This window comes from Schistocerca serialis, chromosome 3 (assembly GCF_023864345.2).
Source record: "Schistocerca serialis cubense isolate TAMUIC-IGC-003099 chromosome 3, iqSchSeri2.2, whole genome shotgun sequence".
Classification (NCBI taxonomy): domain Eukaryota; kingdom Metazoa; phylum Arthropoda; class Insecta; order Orthoptera; family Acrididae; genus Schistocerca; species Schistocerca serialis.
Window position 1 is genome coordinate 978,306,678 of NC_064640.1, and position 20,640 is coordinate 978,327,317.

Below are 20,640 nucleotides of genomic sequence, written 5' to 3' on the forward strand. Positions count from 1 at the left end.
GTACCGCCAAAGAGACGAGTGAGGGGTTTCATTACACTTTTTTTGGAAAGATACCGAGAGTTTAATGAATTGCTTGAACTTGAGCTTTCAGTAGCCTCCCCAGAGAAATAAGTGGAACGGGTTTCAGGTGAAGATCTGCGGCTCTCTGGACACGGTCTCGTGCAGTACGACAGTGGAATCTGATACCAGCGTGCAACGGAGGAAATACAGGGCATCCACAATTAAAGTACCAGTTTCAAAACGCTGTAGAAAGAGAACCACTATTCAGAATGTCGTCAAATTTGAACAGAATATTATTGACGCAGGGGAAACATCATGGAACAAAAAAAAATTAACGAAACTTTTACCAGTAGATGGTACTGTAAGAGTCTTCACGTAAATAGGGTTGGCTATAAATGACAGACGAAGCGCAATACGACGGCTATGGTTTAAGTTGCCCATTAAACCATCAGTACTGTTCAATGTACATGAATGCACTAGTTCGGCAGTCAACAGTTGTGGTACTGTTAGTTAGGTAAGTCCATCCACCACGGTAAGGGCGTACCATATCGGATGGGAAAAATGGGTTTTAAATTATCCTGAGGCCAAAAATCGCACGAAAAACGAAATGAAATCGGTATTTAATTGTACTGGGGCCAAAACCAGCATAAAAAGCAAAAAGCCGTCGGGTTCAAATTATCGAGAGACAGGCGCAAGACATGTTCAATATGCTGTCAACCGTTTTCAGCCACAAGTTGAAATCGAGAAACAGCATGTTTCACAACAGGTCGAGTGTCTTGGGGGTTACATTCAGAATGCATTGCGCAATGCGTGCCTCCAGTTCAGCTACGTTCGTAACTAGAAGACTGAACAGAACTTCTTTCAAATAACCTCACAGCCAGAAGTGACGCGTCTTATGATCAGGCTGTAGGGAAATGACGGATGATAATTGTAGCGTCTGTGTCGGCGTCCGCACCTGCTGCTGTGTAATGTGCTGCGGACCACCATCTCGCGTAAAAATGGTCCTACTGTAACAACAACGACGTTGTACTATTGTACATATAAATAATATTTTTTTCCATCTGATTTTTCGTTAAACTTGAGTAATTGATGTTCTGATTTCATTTGTTTTCTTGTTTCGTGTCATTGTGTTAAGAAAACTGTAAACAAATTTTCAATGTGAATATTAATGTTTATGTCAAATGTCAAGCAATATTGTAATAGAATTGAAAGGTAACAAATGTTGAAACTGTTGTAACATGTTTAAAATTGAAACTGTGCGTCTGGTCCATACGTAGGCAATGTGTTAGGATATGTGGAATGCAAAACCTCGGGTGAATACCCGGCCTGTAAGGGAGCGGTAAAAGGTGGATGGCAGGCGAGCGCGGGAAAATGCGCACGGGCACTGCACGGCACAACGGGCTCAGTAGTAGCAGTAGTAGTTGGAGTTTGGCGTTGGTCTGAGCAACACGTTCTGGAGCGAGTAGGCTCTCTTGGAAGACGTAGTTTCATTGAGCCTCGGGTATGCCGTTCCAACGCCCATACAGCATGGCAAAATTCCATAGGCACTAAACGGAAAAGTATTGCGACGCTAAGAAGAATTAAAGTGCCGATACGTCAAGAGCCATAGCTGTGGTTGTATGTGTGCTCTGTGCCTCGCCATCTCGCCGCCGCCAACCGCCGCATCGATACAAACAGGTTGAAACTTTTAGTACTGTATTCGTATGGACCAGTGTTACTTTTGTTCCATACTGTTCAATAACAACTTAAATTTTACCAGAACTTTCCTATCATTTAACTATCCTCACAACTAACCTATATAGGGTCCTTTCCAAATGTTGTGCAATCCGAGTGTCCCGAAATGAAAAATTAAATTTTGTGTTAATAATAATTACTTGCAGACCTAACTATGTTAGAATGGTGTTTAAAGAACTGTTTTGTTAATGAACCAGTAAATGAATAACGAAGGTCTGACAAAGTTGGAAGATAACTTTAATATTGATTTAGTAATGAAGGTTAATTATTTCGAGACAGATATAAAGGTATTTAAATGAGTAGGAAATAAGATAAAGAGAGTAGTAACTCATATATTGGAAATCTTGAGCGCATAATGGTGTCAGTAATTAATTTTTTTTTATACAGTGATCATAACAGTTTCAGGGTCCCCCCCTTTTTTTTTATTCATTTGAATTCTGAAGTGTTTTAAACTGATTTGACCAGCAAAGTTAAAGTCAATATAAAAGCCAAAATTTATCAGTGTTTTACCTTTATGAAAATTGACATTGTGTGTGTGATTCGAAAGTGCTATTTCTAGGGTAACCTATGCCAGATTTTATTCAGATCAATAGACAGTACGAAGTTTTGTAGTATACATTATAGTGTAGTGTTATGTATTTATGGTTTTTCCATATTAGTACAGAACGTGAAACTATCAGTTCAGTAGATTTTCTGGTTCTAAAATTTACTATATTATGCAGTGTTACTACGTGTTGTTTTGCATGAACGTACATCAACTTGTACAGAGAAGAAACTCAGTTAATGCCTAATTAGGCTGGCGACCGTATTATTAACAAATTGGTAGCATCTTCTGTGTTGCTTTTTGCCCGTCCTGACGTGTAGTTGTATTTCGGACTTATTTGACGTATCATTGTTATTACAGAGTGGGTGTAAGTCTGATTTGCCACCATTCAGGTACACGCGGTCAATATATATACAAAAATCCTGTCTTGTAAAGTGAACCCCGTTCACTTATCATAGTACAGGCTTTAATGAGTATTGTGTGCCCCAAGCGCACGTTACACTACCCATACAACCACGCTGTTCAAGAGTTAGAATGGCGGTGCTGCGGAAAAGACTCTCATAGCATTTACCAGTGACTACATATAACAGGACCGGCAGGACTCCTTCCTCGAAAAAATATGGCCCTATGATAAATGATGCCGTCAACTCGCACCATTTGCAGAATGAAGTGGTACCTGCTGATGTGCCTGCGGATTTTACATTGCTCGTGTTCTGCAATTCTGTGTATTGACATGTTCTAGGAGATGGAAATGGGCTCGGCCTGTCCACAGAACGTTCCTTGACCATTCAGTGTCCTCTTCCATGCGAGCAAGAAATTCTAGAGCGAACATTGGTCTTGCTGGCAGGTCTGCAGCAAGCAACTCACGAGTATGGGTAACTTTGTACGGATAGCGATGTAGGATGTTTCGTAGGAATTTATGCAGCGTGCTCGCAGTCATGTCCAACGTTCGGTCAATTCCGCATGCACTGCATTTTTTCACACCACCGCTCGGCCTATCCTGCAGTAAAATGAAATGAAATGATTGTACGGTATTGCTGGCCATGAGGCCCCATCCGGGGAAGATCGGCCGCCGAGTGCGAGTCTTACTGCAGTCGACGCCACATTGGGCGACTCGCGTGCCGACGATGAGGATGAGATGATGATGAGTATAACACAACACCCACTCCACGAGCGGAGAAAATCTCCGACCTGGCCGGGAATCGGCCCCGGGGCCCGCTGCATGGGATGCAAGCACGTTACCATTCAGCTAAGGAGGCGGATCGTCCTGGAGTATTGTGGTCGCATTTTCGACAGACATTGGATCAACTGCTTTTCTCCCTCTGCCTCATTCCACTTCAGAAGATACTGTCTTTTCGGATTTTGTAATCATTTTCTCCATACCTTTAGCCAACATCGGACCAATGCCTTGTTTCATACTCTTCAACGTCCGGTATTTCTGCTGGGCTACTGGTGCACACTCCCCGTCCTTGTAAAAGAGCTTTACCAGTAGCGTGCGATCCTTCATGGAGACAATCACGTTGCGCGTCTCGGACGCAAACTGACGAACAGCCGTATTCGCACGTCTGTTGATATGCGTATTCTGAGGATTACAGTCGGATAATTTTTTGTGTTTGTTTGTTTGTTTGTTGAATGACGTTTCCCTCTGTATTGGTATTATACTATTCAAATCTGACGTCATTCTGAGCAGTTGGTCTCTTTCTACAGTGTTTTGAAACAAACTTCAATTATGGGCTGATAGCAACAGACACTTCGGTATAACACAGTGATGTACCAAAGTGATGTACCAAAGTCATGGATGGTAGCTTGTATGTACGGAAGTGGTCAAAGCATCGCACGCGAGTTGAATTAAAAAGCAATTTATCAGTTGGATTCTTTGCGATATTTCCATTAACGCGCTTAGTCTAATGCCAACGATGCAACTTGCGCGAGATCCAATGCAGAACTGCAGTTGAAGCAAAATTAATAGGAAATTCCATATCGCAAATTATTCGATCTTTGCACAGTCTTCTAACAAAAATGTCAAATGTAGCGAGAGTAGCTACTAAAAGAGAGCATCTCGTAGCTTGTACACACTAACGATCTGCCACGCTTGTTTTACTGTTACTTGCTGCCGACATCTGAGAAAATTCGTCTGTGGTGACAAATAAGCGACATGCATCATTTCACATCCACAACAAATGATTTCCGACAGAAGTGTCGCCTCGCGGATTGGCCGTGCGGTTTGAGGCGCCATGTGACGGATTGCGCGGCCCCTCCCGCCGGAGGTTCGAGTCCTCACTCGGGCATGGGTGTGTGTGTTGTTCCTAGCATAAGTCAGTTTAAGTAGAGTATAAGTAGGGGGACCGATGACCTCAGCAGCTTGGTCCCTTAGGAATTCACACACATTTGAACATTTGATAGAATTGTCCATGTGAGCGGTGTAATGACGTTTGACGTTGATGGGACATGGCATCTTTCTGAACAAATGCACTAACGAAAGGGCCTATTTTTCTTTTGTAGTCCAAAGTTCCACAATATTTGAGTAGTATTTACCAGATATTATTTTACTGTTTCAAGGTAATCTATAAGATGAACCTCTTTTGTACTCATAACATGCTGGTTCGACTCCCGGCCGGGTTGGGGATCTTCTCTGCCCGGGGACTGGGTGTTTGTGTTGTCCTCATCATTTCATCATCACCATCATCATTTGTGACAGTGGCTAGAGTGGACTGCGAAAAAATTGGACTGTGTAACAACTGGGGCTTTGTACGGGTGCAGATGACCGTGCAGTCGAGCGCCCCACACATCATTGTCTTTCCGGGAGATGAAATCCATTTCGCCGTTTTTTATGCAAGGCTATCAGTTTCCAGCGATTACTGTCGCTGTTGTTTCGTTTCCTGCGTGAAGTAGAGGATCCATGTCTCATCCACCATAACAAACGAGTGTGCGTAATTAGCTGGTTCTATTACGCAACCAACGAAACGTTCGTTTTTGCAATCGCTTGTAGACAGTATTTAACTACTGGGCCATCTGTAGTGTGCCCCATCTTAGTTGACTTTGAACGATAGTCTTTCTTCTGATATGCCTTTAATGTAAGTGAGATCTTACGTATTTAGTCACCAACTGTCCGATACTATTTTGTAATTGTTTTCATGCTTGGCTGCGATTTTAGAACACTTCTCACGTGGATCGTCTTCAAGTGATGCAGTGCACGTTGGAATTCACTCACCCATTTGTGAGCTGTTGAAAATGATGAAAACTATTTATAAACCTTCACCGACATTGGACATACACTGAAGCGCCAAGGAAACTGGTATACGAATGCGTATTCAAATACAGAGATATGTAAACAGATCGGCAACGCATGTGTCTGGCGTAGTCGTTTGATCGGTTGCTGCTGCTACAACGGCAGGTTAGGAAGATTTAAATGGGTATGAACGTGGTGTTACAGTCGGCCCGCGAGCAATGGGACACAACATCTCCGAGGTAGCCGTGAAGTGGGGATTTTCCTGTACGACCATTTCAAAAGTGTACCGTTAGTATCACCAGTCCGGTAAAACATCAAATACCCGACTTCGCTGCGGCCGGGATCAACAAGTGTCGGCGTGCGAACCATCAACGAAACATAATCGATATGGGCTTTTGGAGTCGAAGACCCACTCATGTACCCTTGATGACAGCACGATACAAAGCTTTACGCCTCACCTGGGTCCGTCGACACTGACATTGGACTGTTGATGACTGGAAACATGTTGTCTGGTCGAACGAGTCTTGTTTCAAATTGAATCGAGCGGATGGACGCGTACGGGTGTGGAGACAACCTCGTGAATCCATGGACCATGCATGTGAGCAGGGGACTGTTCAAGCTGGTGGAGACTCTGTAATGGTGTGGGGCGTGTGCAGTTGGAGTGATGAGACCCCTGATACGTCTAGATATGACTCTGATAGGTGACACATACGTAAGCAACCTGTCTGATCACCTGTATCCATTCATGTCCATTCTGCATTCCGAGGGACTTGGACAACTCCAGCAGGACAATGCGACAACCCACACGTCCAGAATTTCTACAGAGTGGCTCCAGGAACACTCTTCTGAGTTTAAAAACTTCCGCTGACCACCAAACTCCCCAGACATGAACATTATTAAGTGTGTCTGGGTTGCCTTGCAATGTGCTGTTCAGAACAGATCTCCACCCCCTCGTTCTCTTACGGATTTATGGACAGCCCTGCAGGATTCATGGTGTCAGTTCCCTCCAGCACTACTTCAGACATTAATTGAGTCGATGCCACGTCGTGTTGCGGCACTTCTGCGTGCTTGTGGGGGTCCTACACGATGTTAGGCACGTGTACCAGTTTCTTCAGCTCTTCTGTGTATTTCCGTAGGCAATAAACTGCCGAAAATAAGAAATTTTATGTATAAAAAGTTTTCGGTTTGCTTCTCACGTCAATCTGAGTACAATTTCGATTTTTCGACGAGAACATCCTTCGTCTTCGGCAGCAACAGGTGACCATCGTGGCTGCCGCTATTGTAACCATATATAGCCCATAGACGGCTTGTGACTGATCGGCATACGTCAGTACATTTCGTCCATCTTGATTTTATTGATATGTTGACGACACATTTACGGAACGCACACTGATTTATATCTTAGCTCTCGGAGTTAGCTCTTAAGCACGTTAAGAATAGCGCTGCAACTGTTTGTGACAGCGGCAACTTAGATTCCGAGATTAATAATCTGGAGTACGTGTTCCGAAAGAACGGTTATGGAGCTCTACTTTAAACAAGAACACGAAAATGTTGGGTAACCACGTGACGATCTACCTATTGAACTTCTTCCCTTCTGTGGTGTTACATCGAGCAAAACAGGTAGATTGTTGGGAAGGAAGAGGCAAAAGACCTATTTTTCGATCGCCCAACAAGATAAAGGAGATACTGCGGCCGGTTAAGCACAGTCTCCGTTTGTAAGACTCCTTGTTTGTGAGGAAACAACTACATCGGCCAGTCAATCCCTACCGTTATCGATCGCTGTGCAGAACACCAAAGGACACTAAAAAATCAAGGTCTCTGTAAATCAGCAGTTGATGAACACAGTCTCAAAAATAAGTACAGGATTCAGCTGAATGAAACTACGTGATGGGATTCTGTTATCAAAGAAACGGTAGAAATTAGAATATGCGAGACCAGTTTCAACTGGGACAGCGGCTATAATCTTAGTAGGGCGTTGATGCGAACTCTCGAGCTGAGCAGGCACAGAGACACAGATGAATACCGTGAATTGTTTACGCGTGACTTGACTTACATTATTTCGCAACCTGTATCAGCATAGCAAACACAAAATTTTATTCAGATCTTTGTACCTGGATGGAGAGTTTTCTCAATCAGTCGTCCTTAGTTAACTATGTGGGTAAGAGATTTGCCCGCAGAAAGACAATGTTCTGGGTTCGAGTCCTGGTCTATACAAAGTTTTGATCTACCAGGAAGTTTCAAAATTACGCTCACTTGCAGAAGAGTGAACGATCCATTCTGGTTCTGAAAGCAGTTCGTCGCGCTATGTGGGTCATACATGACGGGTCCCAGCACACCTCAGTTTGGATGTACACCGGGTTTTGAGCAAAACCTTGTCAAGGTGAAGGGTCGGGCGCACCAGCCTGCCAGCTCTTAGTACTTGTGCTTCAGGGAACATTTGAAAAGCGTAAAATACGCTACCCAGGTTGACAATATCAACGATCTGGAACTGTGCATCAGCAGCTTAAGCGAGTCCAGGTATCACAAACAGACTTTGCCAGTCCGTGTCGAGGGGCCGCCAAGCACGCATTGTCAATAAAGACAAACTGTTTGAGCATCTCCTTGATGTGGCCAGTGCACATCACCTAAAGCAGCAGTGTTGTAGGACATATAATCACCGGACTTGTTTTGATCTAGGGATCAGTTGCCCCCCCCCCCCCCCCCCACGCCCCCCATCCCTCACATCTAGAAGTTTGTTACGAATGTATACATACACATTGCGTAGGTAATGAACCAATATTGCATAGAAGATACAGAGGAAAGGAAATAGTCTTTTCCTTGATGAGAATGATTACCGAACAGTTGGTGAACATAGTATCAGACAACTAGCCTTATGGTGCTATAAAAGTGCACATATAAGTACACAGTAACTGAAATAAGCTGAAGGATGAATGAGTCGTAAAATCGGAAAAGAAAATTAGTGTCAAGCAAAGTTCAATAGTGTAAACGAATTTCAGAAATAAAAAAAACTGAAGCATCCAGAAGTCAAGGTCGGATGTCAATGTAGCTTGGTACACATTATAATATGGTTGGTACATATCGCTTCACGATTTGGCATCAGTTCAGTTACGCTTTATTTCATAAGTAAAAGCAGGCAATACTAACTTTTGGAATGGAGCGAATTCCGGTTTACTCTGAGTTTCCTGCCCACTTTCAGAGAAAAAACTTAAAAACCTTGAAATAGCCTGAAGGCATGGCTGGCAGACACCTGGGTGGCTCCAGGGGCAAGTGTGGTGTTTCTGCCTGCGTTGGCGAGTTCCTGTGAGCAGCTGCGCCTAAGCCTTCAAATGCCTACTTGAGCTGTGACAAATGCCTGTTCATCGTGGAAGTTGAAAAGAACGCCGCCTTTCGTTTCCCTTGCATCGTGAGAAAAATTCTTACCATCTCAAACTTCGACCATGCAATCCAGTGCATTGCCCCTCCTAGTATACACTGCGTGTGCTATGTCAACAAGTAGAGGAAGACTACACAAACTCCTACCAACCTCATAAATAGTAAATCCGCATTTGTACACCACGTCAGAGAAATTTTAGCAGTGTTCCTCCATTCGAGTTTCGTCACATTGGCAACTAGCATTCTGTCGTCCCTCCAAGGGAGTTTGAGGAATGCGCTCAGCTCCGAACGGAGCACAGAGAATTTCTACCGCATTCGTCTCCTACCTCTCGCCTCGTCCTAACACCGGAGTTTGAAGATGTTAAGTGTCACCTTTGCAGACACGCAGATAGGAATTGTGTTAGTCATATTTCAGAGTCCATATTCTGAGCAGCTCGCATTCAGACTATCTAGTTGTGCAAATAGAACGAAAGCCTTAAAAATGGTTATAATGGCTCTAAGCACTATGGGACTTAACATCTGAGGTCATCAGTCCCCTAGATTTACAACTACTTAAACCTGACTAACCTAAGGACATCACACATATCCTTGCCCGAGGCAGGATTCGAACCTGCGACCGTAGCAGCAGCGCGGTTTCAGACTGAAGGGCCTAGAACCGCTCGGCCACAGCTACCGGCACACAGACCTCAGTGTGTCAGTATATCCCTTGTTAATTTGCAAATGCGAGTTGTGTAGGTGAACACTTATTTTTTCTTCTTTCACTCTATCTCCCACCATATTTAACTTCAGTTTTCATGTTAGTTTTCATTGTTTTTAAGAGTGACATTTCAACAGGACTCGTATTGCTGATTTTAAGAAATAATACAGGTTTTGGAAATTGTAAACTCATTTTACATTTGTGAACACGATTTGCTACTAAATTTCCCGCGGCTAGGCGACCCTCATTTAGTAAATATAACCAGGGCTATTCTAAGTTGAACAATACGATGGTGTTTCCAGTGTGCACAGTGTCCGAACAATAAGTGCAATGCAACATAATATACAAGGGTGTTAAACTGTGGTGTTCAGCTGGAAGCATTCACACACATCGTAACAGAGTTTAATATCAATTTAGTTACCAATCCTAAATTAGTTTCAACATACTCACCATTCATAGGTAGCGAGCTAATAAGAGTTGCACTTCTCTGTGACAAGTAGAACAGCCACCAGAGTGCAGTGAGTACTGCGCGTGTTAATCGTTTTAATCGTTGTTTCAAGCCTCGAAGGGTATAAAAGGGAAGAGGACAGTGTCAGATGCTGAGAGATCAACGTCAAGGACACGAAGAGGGCACAACTGATAACCTTTGAAACAGGCCTCAATATGGGTCTCAATTTGGCCCACCGAGCAAGGTAGCGCTGTGGTTACCACACTGGACTCGCGTTCGGGAGGACGACGGTTCAAACCCGCGTTCGGCCACCCTCATTTAGGTTTTCCGTGATTTCCCTAAATCGCTTCAGGAAAATGCCGGGATTGAAAGGGCATAGGTGACTTTCTTCCCCATCCTTCCCTAATCTGTTGGGACCTATGACCTCGCTGCTTGGTCCCCCCTCCCAGATCAACCAACCGACCGACCGACCATCAATTTTGTCAGCTGGTCGAATCGGACAATATCCAGATATATGGGCATTTGGATGTGTCAATGGCTCGATGTCGGTCAGCACGGAGACATGAAGGTAACCATACTCGTACTCAAGTTTCCGGTCGGCCACGCGTGACAACCACACTGCAGGAGCGCCGTATTGTGCACCGAGCACACTGTAATATCTTCACATCTATGACTACCACCAGAGAACAAGTCACGGATTCCCTGCGACATTCTGTGCCATCCCGCACCATTGCAGCAGCCAGACGAGGGATTAGCTCGCGGTGCGTAGGCCGCCATTAACATCACGGTAGTAACGAAGACAAATGTTGATGGTGTTAGGACAGCAACCAGCCACAAATTTACTTTGAGTTCCTTTATTCAAAGGAAACCGTTACCGGTTTCGAATCGTTGTGATTCATCATCAGACGGTTTACACGCTTTCTTTCTGACATTTGGTGTGTTTTTATAGATTAATTGTCCTAAAATATGAATAAAACATAATTATAAACACGCCACACACAGATGGTTGCGTTACAGATTTTCGTTGCATGTGACTTACGTGAAACGTCGGTTTCGTGTTTTTGTTTTCATAACGTTCGTCCAATCGATGTAAATGCATTCCCACTGCATCCTCGTTGTTGCACACGTAATAGTTCTCACTGTACACTTTAGATTTGTCGCTGAGATCATTTCAACCACGCACTACATGTTTTGATACATACAAAGAGCTTACAAACATATGAGTATCACAGATGCTATGATATATCATAACATTTGACGATGATGTCCTATGTTTGGAAAGGATCATATATTCATTTACAAAACTGTAATGCCTTTTACATTAGTACAGAGACATTGATTTTTTTAAATCTGATATTGTTAAATTAATTATAAAGTTTTTTATATATATTTAGAACTGTATAGGTAAAATAGTATATTATTTTATTACATTTGGCATCATGAGAATTATAGTAACATATAAATTCGCTACTTGATCTGCAGATAGGTGTATTAATATTATTTGCTTTGGAGTAGCCAAACCTAAATATGCTACTCTCCCATACATAGGCCTACTTTCATACCAAATAGCAAACGTATTTAAAAAGAGGAAAAAATCAGAATCAGCTTTTCCACAAATAATAAATTACAACAAAAAGTAATCCACGATGTAAATACCTCCAAGAGTCCCTACCGTAAATCAGGAATATACAAACTCAAATGTGATACATGCCCAAAATTGTACATTAGACAGACAGGCAGAAGTTTTGAAATTAGATACAAAGATCATATTGATGCTCTAAGACTTGGTAACTTGAACAAATCAGCATTTGCAGCCCATATTGCTGCAGAAAACCATTCAGTGGGAAACATTGCGGATAACTTAAAAATTTTGCGTCTAGAAAAAGGAGCCACTATGAATATATTAGAAGAATTAGAAATACACACGCACAAAAACAGCACCGCAGACTATATCCTTAACGAACAAACAGAGTTCGTTAACACCACTTTCCTGAAAAATTTCCAAAAATTACTTTCCAGCCTCCAAAGTAAATAATATTAATACACCTATCTGCAGATCAAGTAGCAAATTTATATGTTACTATAATTCTCATGATGCCAAATGTAATAAAATAATATACTATTTTACCTATACAGTTCTAAATATATATAAAAAACTTTATAATTAATTTAACAATATCAGATTTAAAAAATCAATGTCTCTGTACTAATGTAAAAGGCATTACAGTTTTGTAAATGAATATATGATCCTTTCCAAACATAGGACATCATCGTCAAATGTTACGATATATCATAGCATCTGTGATACTCATATGTTTGTAAGCTCTTTGTATGTATCAAAACATGTGGTGCGTGGTTGAAATGATCTCAGCGACAAATCTAAAGTGTACAGTGAGAACTATTACGTGTGCAACAACGAGGATGCAGTGGGAATGCATTTACATCGATTGGACGAACGTTATGAAAACAAAAACACGAAACCGACGTTTCACGTAAGTCACATGCAATGAAAATCTGTAACGCAACCATCTGTGTGTGGCGTGTTTATAATTATGTTTTATTCATATTTTAGGACAATTAATCTATAAAAACACACCAAATGTCAGAAAGAAAGCGTGTAAACCGTCTGATGATGACTCACAACGATTCGAAACCGGTAACGGTTTCCTTTGAATAAAGGAACTCAAAGTAAATTTGTGGCTGGTTGCTGTCCTAACACCATCAATATTTGGCTTAAAACAACAGCCACGGTCTCCAACATGTCATCATATGACAAAATTGCACGATAGTAACGGTTGCGTTTGGAGTCGTGCCTTGAACGAGAGTCCCGAATTGCCGGTGTATGGCATCGTGTTGTGTTCAGCGACGAATCACGGTTCTGCTCTAGCCAGGATAATCGGCGACCCGGGGAGAGGTCCCAATGCCTCCAGCGTTCTGTAGAGGCAATCGGTGTGGTGCCTGCGGTATTGGCCGCGGCGCTGCCACCCACGCAGCCACCACCGCTGCACCAGGACGCTGCCGCGAACGCTTACGCCGCTACCACTAATACGCAAGAGTCACCTCTCTGGAACTCAAGCGGGGGTCTACGTAAGTTCAAACATCGACGCACAGACCTCATTTTGTACGATTGCCATTTCGTAAAATTTACAGACTTTCGTAGAGGTCAGGGATCGTCATCTATGGAATACTCATTCTATTGAAGACTGACCGACCTGTAAACCTTTGTATCTATATACACTGATGAACCAAAACATTATGACCACCTGCTTAATAGCTTGTTCTAGGCGCTACAGTCTGGAACCGAGCGACCGCTACGGTCGCAGGTTCGAATCCTGCCTCGGGCACGGATGTGTGTGATGTCCTTAGGTTAGTTAGGTTTAATTAGTTCTAAGTTCTAGGCAACTGATGACCTCAAAATTAAGTCGATAGTGCTCAGAGCCATTTGAACCATTTGATAGCTTGTTTGTGCACTTTGGAAAAAAAAAAATGGTTCAAATGGCTCTGAGCACTATGGGACTTAATTCTGAGGTCATCAGTCGCCTAGAACTAAGAACTACTTAAAGCTAACTAACCTAAGGACATCACACACATACGTGCCCGAGGCAGGATTCGAACCTGCGACCGTAGCGGTCGCGCGGTTCCAGACTGAAGCGCCTAGAACCGCTCGGCCACACCGGCCGGCTGTGCACTTTGGAACGGAATACATAATTCATTCTACATATCGAGGACCCGACACGTTGTTGGTAGATTTGTGAAAGTATGTGGCATTACAAGCCTACGCACACGTCAAGTCGTTCGCGTAAATAACGGATCGCTCATTTGCGCACGCGGTGATGGCGCCCGATAGCGACCGAGATGGGCTCTATAAGACTTACTGCTACAGCGTAGAGTCGAGCGCCGGCACACCAGTCGGCAACGATAGAGAAGAGATGGCTATGAGAAGAGGTCAGCCAATCGCACACTGACCGACCCCTCTCGAGGACGACAACTAGACAGCAGCGACCCCTATGTGAAGAGGATATAAGCGCCACGACCGACTGGTGACGCCACAGTTGAATAGCAGCTTCAAGATTAGGCTCTCGTATAGATGCAGCAACACCAGTGACTCCGCTTGTACTCTCTGTGTAGCTCAGACTCGAATTATCTATACTGAGGAAATTTGATTATATCGTATGTCGCCCTTGCTTGCGAGACATCTGTGTAACAGCAAAGTGTTGTATCTTTACTTATTGTAATAAACTCATTAATATGATTTGTTTGAATGTTGTCTAGCTATCCGAGTAAGCAAGATTCCTAGACACCCCACATTTGACGACGAGCGTGGAGACATAAACTTACATCAGGCGAATTTGGTCGCCGAGACATCAACGTGAGTTCACTATAATACTCCTCAAACCACATTAGCATAATTCTGCCTCCGAGACACGGACACTTATACTGCTGAAAGATGACATCCCCGTCGTGGAAGAAATCGAGCGATGCACGTGGTTCGCATCTGTCTGCGTGTCTTCGATTACTAACACAGGTCCTACGCAAGCGCAATAGAATGTCTCCCGTAGTATAACACCGTTCCCACCAGAATGCGTTTGTGCATCTGCAGCGCGCTACACGGCGTTTGTGGAGACAACCATCGATCTAGTGAAGCAGAAATGAGATTCGCCTGAAGAGCCGACAAGTTTCCATTGATCGACTGACGGATCGCGATAGTTCCGTGCCCACTACAATCGTAACTAACGATGTCGTTGGGTCTACATGTGAACCCATACGGGTGTGTTGTAACCGCGACCGGAACGGTCGCAGGGGTGCCGAGAAAGCGCGCCGGGACCAAACGGAGAGCGGCCCGCGAACAAACAAACAACGGAAAGGTCGGAAACGAAACAACGACGGCCGATCGAGACAGACCTTACGACGACAACACGCAAGAAGCAACCGAGTAACAGAGACAACCAAACGAGTCCGAGACGTCCACTAGTAATGAAAACAAAGAAGGATAAACACGTTGTCTGTTATCGAGGCGATATGTCAAGACGCACGCAACGATTAGATTCGCTGGCTGAGCTTTTTTTTCTTCTTTATTTATTTTCAATTCCCCCCGAAGGGGGCGGGCTGGCAGCAGCTTATTACGCTGCTCTACAGCCTACAGACTTTTTTTTTAAAAAAGGAAGAAGAAAGAAACAAGGAAAAACAGGCGATAAAATGGTGACTTAAAGTGTAAAATGGCGTAAAAATGCGGAAAGTTAAAACAGAAAGCAAAAGGGGGTTGGCAATGTTGATAAAATGCACAGGAATCAGACAAGTAACATAGTAGACACACAATTAAAAAAAAAACAGGGCGACGGTCTGGTTTCTGTTCGCAAGGGATAAAAAAATCACACCCAGCGACAGTATGATGGCTGTTCGCTACACTTCCCAAAAGACACAACACGAAACACTCACTGGAAAAACACACACTGTAAAACACTGCACCAAAATGGCGGCACAAATATGGCACTCCCGAGGCAAAGGCAGATGGGGGGGGGGACCTGGAGGAGGGGGAAAAACAAGAAGGGAGGAGAGGAAAAAACGAAAAGGGGGGGGGGAGAACCAAGGAGGGAGAGGACTAATAAAGGGGGAGAAGGGCAGACACGAGAGGGAATGAGAGGAGGCAGAGGATGGAAATGTAAAAGGACTCGGGGGAGAGAAGGGGGCAAAGAGAGGGGAGGTGGGGAAGAAAGAGAAGGGAAGGGGGGGAGAGGGAGCCTGGGAAAAGGACAAAGGAAAGGAGGGGGAGTGAGGATCAGAGTTGATAGGAGGGATAAATGGAGGGAGAGAGGGCATCATCCGGGAGGGGGAGTTGTGGGAAAGGAGATGTAGGGTGTAGAGATGGAGGGTAGGGGGGACACAACGGTGAAGACGTGGCAGGGGGCGGGGATGGGAGAGGAGTGGAGCAACCAGGGGGTGAGGGGGTTCAAGACAGCGGTAGGTGTAGAGGATGCGGATATGTTCGAGGAATAGGAGCAGATGGGGGAAAGGAATGAGATGATAGAGGATCCGCATGGGGGACGGGAGGCGTATACGGAAGGCGAGGCGGAGTGCATGATGCTCAAGGATCTGGAGGGACTTATAGAATTTGGGGGGGGGGGCAGATATCCAGGCAGGACTGTCATAACAGAGGATGGGATGGATTAAGGATTTGTAGGTGTGGAGGATGGTAGAGGGGTGCAACCCCCATGTCCGGCCAGAGAGGAGTTTGAGGAGTCGGAGGTGGTTGTGGGCTTTGGATTGGATGGAGCGGAGATGAGGGATCCAGGTGAGGTGATGGTCAATGGTGAGGCCAAGGTAGGTGAGAGTGGGGGTGAGGTGGACAGGACGGGCGCAGACAGTAAGGGAGAAATCGAGGAGCCGGAAGGAGCGAGTGGTACGACCTACAATGATTGCCTGGGTCTTCGAAGAATTGAGTTTCAGGAGCCACTGGTTACACCATGCAGCAAAAAGGTCAAGGTGATTCTGGAGAAGGCGTTGGGACCGTTGGAGGGTAGGAGCGAGGGCGAGGAATGCGGTGTCATCAGCATATTGCAAGAGGTGTACTGGAGGGGGGGGGGGGCTTTGGGGCATATCTGCCATGTACAGGAGGTAGAGCAGAGGGGAGAGGACAGAGCCCTGGGGCACACCTGCAGAGGGGTAGAAGGTGTGGGAATTGGCATTATGGATGGTAACATAGGAGGGGCAGTGGGAGAGGAAGGAGGCCACCAGATGGATGTAGTTGATAGGAAGGGCGTAGGTTTGGAGTTTAAACAGGAGACCGGGATGCCAGACACGGTCGTAGGCCTTTTTGTGGTCAAGGGAGACAAAAATGGCGGAGCGACGGGAGTTAAGCTGGAGGGAGAGCAGATGAGTGAGGCGGAGGAGTTGGTCATCAGCAGAGAAGGAAGGTCAAAAGCCACATTGGGTGTTTGGGAGGAGGCCTCACCGATGTGAGACAGATAGGACGATAGGAAGAGGCATCAGATGGAGCCTTGTTGGGTTTGGAGAACATCAGGATATGGGAGGTTTTCCACAGGTCGGGATACAAGCCAGTGGCAAGGATGACATTGTAGAGGGTGGCAAGGATTGAAAGGAAGGATGGAGGGTAGTGTTTGAGGTGGCGGTAGGTAACGCAGTCGTGGCCAGGAGCAGTGTTGCGTTTAGTGCGGAGTGTGAGGCTGATGTCCTGTGTAGTGATGGGAGTGTTAAGTTCAGATGGTGGTGTGTGGCCCAAGTACTGGAAGCTAGGAGCAAGGGGAGGAACAGAGGTATTCGTATGGTCCATGACGTCAGGGAAGAGGGAATAATCAAAGTGGGGATCATCTGGGATGGAAAAAACATCAGAGAGGTGAGAGGCAAAGTGGTTGGCCTTACTGAGGTTGTCAGGAAAGGGACGGTCTTTAAGGAGGAGAGGGTAGTGGGGGGTGGGGCGGTTCCCAGTAAGACGGTGGAAAGCAGACCATTACTTGGAAGAGTTTATGGGGAGCGTGGTGTTGAGTTGTGTACATGTCTGGCGCCAGGCACGGCGTTTCTTCGCAGTAAGCAGGTTGCGGATGTGTCATCGTAATTGCCGGTGGCGGGTAAGTGTATCCCAGTCACGAGTGCGGAGAAAAGAGCGGTAGAGGCGGCGGGACTCTCTAAGGAGAAGGACGGCCTGTGGAGGCAGGGCGGGGCGGTGAGGGTGGATGGCTTTGGTGGGGATATGGGTGGCGATGGCGTCAGACAAGGTCTGGTGCAGGAAGGCAGCAGTGCGAGAGATGTCATCAGGAGATTGGAGGGTAAGGTCGTGGCCGCCAACCTGGGTGTGAATGGAGTCCCGGTAGGCATCCCCTGGCTGAGCGAGAGGCAGGCGCTTAAATACACGATCGGGGGCGCCGCTATTGGCCGCTTGGACCACGTGTTCCATTGTGGCGCCCTCACATTAAATGTGGGGCAGGAGGCGCGCGACGCCACAGCTTACGCGCGATGGTGCAGAGACCTGTAGGGGTCTTCGACGTCCGTGACGTCTGGCGCGGATTCAAATTCCGCGGCGCGCGGTACCACAGGGTGGTCTGCTGAAGAGCTCCATGTTGAAAAACGTACGATGAACGGTCTACTCCGAAAGACTTGTGCGTGCACCAGCATTGTGCTCTTTCGGCGTAGATACCACAGATCACCATCTATCCTGCTTTACAGAGCAGACAAGCCTACGAACCCCATGTTCTATGAAGAGTCGTGGACGTCCAACCATATAGCGCCTAGTGTCCTATCTCTTTCCGTAGATGCTCACGACAGTAGCACGTGAACATTCGACGAGCTTCGCCGTTATCGAGATACTCGTTCGCAAGTTGTGCGTTATAATAATCTGCCTTTTGTCAAAGTCGCTTATCTCAGTGGATTTCCCCATTTGCAGCTCGTATCTGCGCTAGGGTGATTCACCGTCCGTGTCTGCTTCACTTACAAACAATGAAGCGCCAAAGAAACTGGCATCGGCATGCGTATTTAAATATGTTGATATATAAACAGGCAGAATACGGCGGTGCGGTCGGCAACGCCTGTATAAGACAAGTGTCTGGCGCAGTTGTTAGATCGGTTACTGCTGCTACAATGGCAGGTTATCACGATTTAAGTGAGTTTGAATGTGATGTTACAGTCGGCGCACGAGGAAGCGATGAAGTGAGTATTTTCCCATACGACCATTTCACGATTGTACCGTGAATATCAGGAATTCAGTGGAACATCAAATCTCAAACATCGCTGCGAGCGAACAAAGATCCTGCAGGAACAAGATCAACGACGACTGAACGTAATCGTTCAACGTGACAGAAGTGCAACCCTTCCGCAAATTGCTGTAGATTTCAGTGCTGGGCCATCAATAAGCGTCAGCGTGCGAACCATATAACGAAACATCATCGATAAGGGCTTGCGGAGCTGAGGGCCCACTCGTGTACCCTTGATGACTGCACGACACAAAGCTTTACGACTCGCCTGGGATCAAAACACTGACATTGTGCTGTTGATGACTGGAAACCTGTTGCCTCGTCGGACGAGTCTCGTTTCAGATTGTATCGAGCGGATGGTCGTGAACGGGTATGGAGACAATCTCATGAATCCATGGACCTTGCATGTCAGCGGGGCTGTTCAAACTGACAGTGGCTCTGTAATGGTGTGGGACGTGTGCCGTTGGAGTGATATGAGACCCATGATACGTTTAGATACGACTGTGACAGGTGACACACACGTCGTGAGCATTCTGTCGGATCACTGTCATCCTGTCATGCCCAATGTGCATTCCGTCGGACTTGTGCAATTCCAGCAGGACAATGCGACATCCTACACGTCCAGAATTGATACAGGGTGGCTCCAGGAACACTCTTCTGAGTTTAAACACTTACGCTGGCCCCTAAACTCCCAGACACGAACATTATTATACATATCTGGGATGCCTTCCAATGTGATTTTCAGAAGAGATCTCCACCCCCTCGTACTCTTACGGATTTATGGACCGCTCTGCAGGATTCATGGTGTCATTTCCCTCCAGCACCACTTGAGACATTAGTCGAGTCGATGCCACGTCGTGTTGCGGCACTTCTGCGTGCTCGTATGGGCCCTACACGATATTAGGCAGGTGCGCCAGTTTCTTTCGCTCTTCAGTATACTTTTGCTTCCGCGTCACACCGCCGCAAAGCCACTTGGCGGACTCCAATGTCGCGGTGAGCAGTGGTTATAATGTTTTGGTTGATCAGAGCATATTTCAACACACAAATCTACTGTTATCAAATGGTTCAAATGGCTCTGAGCACTATGGGACTTAACTTCTGAGATCATCAGTCCCCTGGAACTTAGAACAACTTAAACCTAACTAACCTAAGGACATCACACACATCCATGCCCGAAACAGGATTCGAACCTGCGACCGTAGCGATGGCGCGGTTCCAGACTGTAGCGCCTAGAACCGCTCGTGCACCCCGGCCGGCTCTACTGTTATCAACTGACGTTGCAGATTCAGCAAAGGTTATATATTACTTTGACTGTTTCTTATTAGATGTAGAACAAATTAATATCTGAATCCTCTGTCCGTGAACGGCATCTGTTCCTATTTCCTGTATCCGATAAAAAATCACAAAGCGTGCAAAGGAAGTTGTACAGTCACGACTGGTACTGATAGAGGGAAGTTTGACAGCACAGCGGTACGTGACGGGTGTCCTGCGACACCCCTCGTGTGACAGGATTGTGGTGCCATTTCTCAACAAAACAATGCTCGCTCACACTTGACACGTGTCTCAACGACCTGACATACTGAGGTACGGTCGAGCCAGAGCTGTCCCCGATGGAGCCAAGTCAGACGTCATCTCCATTCCCTTGATATAACAGCTTATGCCATGCTTCTCAACCGAATCAGTGCATGCATCCAGCTAGAGGAGGTGCAACTTCGTACTGACTCATACTACCAAGTTCTTTGTAAATTTGGCTCGATATTGTAATCGCTGAAATAACCTCACGTACACTCTCAAACTGTGAAATTTCATTTCGTTTCTGCTTACCATTCCGAGTGCTTTACTTTTTTGTCAGGCAGTGTATAACAATAAAACAATGTTGAAAAGAATGATTACTGATTAGGAAGCGTATGGAAT

The 20,640-nt window shown here is 45.5% G+C and overlaps 1 protein-coding gene across 1 annotated transcript in view; it reads right to left on the reverse strand.

The window, feature by feature from the left end:
- LOC126471419 (outer dynein arm-docking complex subunit 3) overlaps positions 1-20,640 on the reverse strand; it is a 355,522-nt gene that overhangs the window by 157,004 nt on the left and 177,878 nt on the right. The gene's annotated exons all lie outside the window — the stretch shown is intronic.